We start from the raw sequence: 4,316 nt of genomic DNA, 5'->3' as shown, positions 1-4,316 counted from the left end.
TCCCTCCCTCCGCCCCCACTCCTCCCTCCCCCCCTCTTATGTATTGCATATACTTAACACAAACCTTTGAAATGGTTCATATGTACCTTTTCTTTCCAAGTTTAAGACTCTCAGGCTGAGACAAAAAAAGTCAATCTGCCCAGTGGGGCTTAACTGCTCTTTGTATTACAGTTGCATCTTATGGGATCCTGTGAATGTCTTATTTAGGAAAGAAGAGTAGATCCCTCTGCTATAATCCTGGTTACAGGGGAAATTGAAAGTGCTTAAAGAACCAAACCGGTTTAATGGGCAATAGTTAATAGGTTATGAGGCACTTCTAATCAGTACGAGACCACTGCGGCAAATTAATCAGGAAAGCTGCTACTTCGGCAAAGTAGCAAATTTATATGTTGAGTGAATTGTCTTAGTGTTTTAACTGTGGTGTAAATCATCTTCCTGTCTTTCTGAATTTGACACGGGATCTAACAGCCACCTAACCTTTTGTTTCCCATCAAAAATTATGCATGGGGCTGTTACTTTAGGTTACCCTGTTTAACAAGTATCACAGACTTATAATTCCCAGACCCATTCACTGTTGTCTATAACACTATCAAACAGTTAAAAATATCAACAACATCAACGGTCAAGCCCATAATGCAAATTATAAATCTGGGCAACTGATTTCCCATCTTAATATAACTTAATAGGTGAGAATTTAAAAGTTAGGGATTCAGGAAATACTAATGACAGCCTATCCTGTTCCTGATATAAATTCAGAGCTTTGGAGTATTGGCACTGTTTTGGCTGGATTGTGCCATTTCATGCTTAGAGATACTATTACATTGTATATGGCTACTTGACTATTCAGAATCTCCATTTTTTTAATGGTTTTTGTTCTGTTGCCAAAAAAACTTAATTAGACTAAACAGTGATTACTTCCTGGTTCCAAATGTGAACATGAACACGGATCCTATACTAAGGAACTCCTGAAGGAGGCATACTGTGTCTTGAGGCTGAGCAACTGAGAACACTATATACCATAGACAGCCCCCGACAAATCAGAATCAGAAGTGAAGGGGTCCCAGAACTTGGCTCATTAGCCTGCCCTCCTGTATCTGAAATGGTCAGTGAATGCACAGATAGACTCCTTGCGTTCTAAATCAAAGGCTCGTCCACACGTATTCGTATCTCAGACTTTTGCACCTATGCCTCTGGCTTGATTTCTCTAGGCCCATCTGTTAGCTTAAAGGAGTCCTGCCAACTCATGCACTTAGTTTGAGCTGTTTCTTTGTTATGTTCCCTATTCCATTAACTAAGTTAAAAGGCTTTTTTTTAAGCTGTCACTAGGCATAATAATAATAAAAGTTAAAGTCTGTGACGCTTTATATTGGTGTAGTAATATCATAATACAATATGCTCCACACATGTCTACTTGAAGAAAACGGCATTCTTCTGCGACACTACTGTTTGTGTTCTGGTTTCATTTAGCAGATGTTTACTGAATGGCTCATGGGTTGCAAAAGCCAGGCAAGCGGGCCTTATACAGTGCCTGACATCAAGGGCCTTTTAGGAATGTATTTTTTCCAGGTTTTTAAATTACTATTTAAAAAACCCAAATGAGCAATATAAAAAAAAGTCAGTCATAATTTTGAGTTTTGCTTCTCCCTAATAACAAATTAAATATAAAAATGCTTAAAATCTGCAACTTAAAAAAGGGGATATTAACATACAAGTGCAAGGAGAAGAGCAAGTCTAGAGAAGAATGGGTATTATCAAATGGGCTGGGACTCGATCTACATAGAGGCCAAATCACAGAGTTTTGCTCGTGATGGGTTAATCTTTCATTTTCAGAATAAATGGGGGCTTCTGGGTGGCTCAGTCAGTTAAACGTTCCACTCTTGATTTTGGCTCCAGTCATGACTTCATGGTTCATGAGTTTGAGCCCCATGTCGGGCTCTGTGCACTGGCAGTGTGGAGCCTGCTTTGGATTCTCTCTCTGCCCCTCCCCACTCGTGTGCATGTGTGTGCTCTGTCTCTCTCAACATAAAAATAAACAAACTTAAGAAAAAAAAGAATAAATATGACTCCACATTACTTAATGATTAGCATGATTAATCATTCTTAACAATCAACTGCCATCCTTCATCTGCCCTCATTAAAAAAAAAAAAGTCACAGGAAACCTGCAAATAAACCCTCTGATGGATTTGATGCCACATGTCATCATTATTTATCTCTTAACTCCTGACAAGCTTGTACACATCACAGACATCCAACAAAATCTGAATTGTCCTAACAGCAGGGAAAATGGAATGGATCTTACCTTACATGAATCTTCTTTAATGAGAACCACGAACAGGTGTCGAGCTCTTCAGAGCCCTCTGCCTTATGTAGAAGAATCAAAAATAATAAACATATAGCCCAAATAAGTAATAAGCCTCAAAATCAAGACACAGAAACGTAATACCCCACCCATTTTCTGGAGCTCCATATTCCCAGAATACTTGGGAGACTGGCAGATGGTTCTCCGTCCCCACAGTGCCCAGCATTTGAAGGACGGGCCCTGTGGGAGTCGTGGCAGTGCAACTTGGTTACGAGGTGGACTCACTAATACACACTTCAAAAAGCGATGTGCACTAAAGGATCAACTAGGTGCTGATTATGAAGTGTGTACATGTGGGATGGCTGGGTAGGGGGACCAGACGCCTCTGTACTTAGCGAAATGGAGCATTTTAGTCACGAAACAGATTTAAAATCTGTACGAGCTAGAGTACAAGTAAGCCAGAACAGTCAGACGCGTTGCATACTTTAAGCTAATTAAATACCCCCCCCCACCCCCTTTTTAAAGGGGGCTGCACTGGGCAGCAAGACTGCATTAAGAGAAAAACCTTTTAAGAAAATAGTATCACTTATCGTTTTGTTTTGTTTTTTTCCTGTTGATCGGCTGTGTTCTGACAATGAATTTAGAAAATGTAAAGCAAAGAGCTCCGGAGGAGAAACGTCTTGAAGAGTGGCCCTGGGGTTGGCCCCAGGACGTGATCGCCGCGGGTTTCGCCCTTTGCACCTACAGCGTGAGCTGGACCAAAGGCGATGGCTTTGAGAATGTCCAGAACCACAGGATCCTATTATCCACCACAAAGAACCACCTAAGTACTTACACGCTTCAGTTAAAAAAAAAAAAAAAGAAAAAGAAAAAGAAAAGAGAAATCCGAAGGAAATTTAGCAGGCAGAGGACACGAAGGAGGTTAGTAAACAGACCTCTGTCCCCGGAGTCTGACACCAACCCAAGCCTGGCGGGCCCCAGACATCCAGCGGCAGAGAGCGCGCAGGTACAGCAACAAACCTGGTCCTCAACGAGATGTTTCTGTGAATGAATTGACCTTTCTGCTACTCGGAGTCGGGCACAGCACACACCGCGCTCCCAAATCATTTAGAATGCCAAGAATTCCATTTGCCCATACGCCACGCACCTCGACAGGGAAACACAGGATTCCAGCATGTCACAGAGCCGGGAAAAGGGGAAAGTGGCTGGCGCGGCTTTCTACTAGGTTTTTCGGGAACTCGGAAGCCGCCGCTGGGGAACGCAAGTGCTCAGCACCAGGTAAAACTTCCCCGGATCTGAAGCCACCCAAGATGGGTGGAAGGACTCCCGAGAGCACAGTAAGATGCAGAGCGGGCAGCGTGCGCGTGGCGAAATGGACGGATGACCCTGGAAATCCAGAGAGGCGCGGAACAACCAGAAACGACCGCACGCACCACAAAGGCGAAAGCAAACAATGCACCTACAAACACGTTCTGCACAGTGTAGAACTGTCTACACTTGCACAGAGTCAGTCTTTGCAGCAGCGCACGCGACGGCAGGTCCTCCTGCTCTCTGGGTCCGGGACAGAAGCAGGTCCTCCCGGGGCCATGGGCATTACGTCGCCCAGCGGGGTCACCCCGAGAATCTGGAAAGCCGACCTGCGGAGGCTGCTGGGGGCCATAAAAGACACGGCTAGCCGCAAGTGGGATAGATCTGGGGTGTCCAGAGAAGGAGCCAAACCTCGGGCAGCCGGGGAGAGTCTGGGAGGCGGCTCCGGAGGGGGTGGAAGCTCCGCAACTCGGGGCCGCCCCAGGCGAGGAGTCGGGGCGCTCCTCGCCCAGGGCGAGCGCTCGGCACCCCGCGCGTCTCGCGCTCCCCGCTCTGCCTCCGCGCGCGGGCGGCGTCGGGAGCCTCTCACTGACCTGCGGGTGCGGACGCCCCGACCTCTCCGGCCGCGCTCCGGCGCCCCGGGTGGGACCAGGGCCGCGCGCCAAGCTCCTCTCAGGCCCCCGGGGTCTCTGCGATCCGCGCCCGCGT

General features: G+C 46.5%; 1 protein-coding gene across 1 annotated transcript in view; it reads right to left on the bottom strand.

The window, feature by feature from the left end:
* Positions 1-4,253, bottom strand: part of SERTM1 (serine rich and transmembrane domain containing 1) — a 23,728-nt gene extending 19,475 nt beyond the window's left edge. The window contains exon 1 of the mRNA XM_077752652.1: positions 4,202-4,253. The gene's annotated coding sequence lies outside the window, so the exon portion shown is untranslated. The remainder of the gene's footprint in view (positions 1-4,201) is intronic.
* Between the last annotated feature and the right edge of the window lie 63 nt (positions 4,254-4,316).

This window comes from Crocuta crocuta, unplaced genomic scaffold, assembly GCF_008692635.1.
Source record: "Crocuta crocuta isolate KB4526 unplaced genomic scaffold, BGI_CrCroc_1.0 scaffold190, whole genome shotgun sequence".
In the NCBI taxonomy this organism is placed as follows: Eukaryota; Metazoa; Chordata; class Mammalia; order Carnivora; family Hyaenidae; genus Crocuta; species Crocuta crocuta.
The sequence above is the reverse complement of the archived record's forward strand: the minus strand, read 5'-3'. Positions and strand labels throughout refer to the sequence as shown.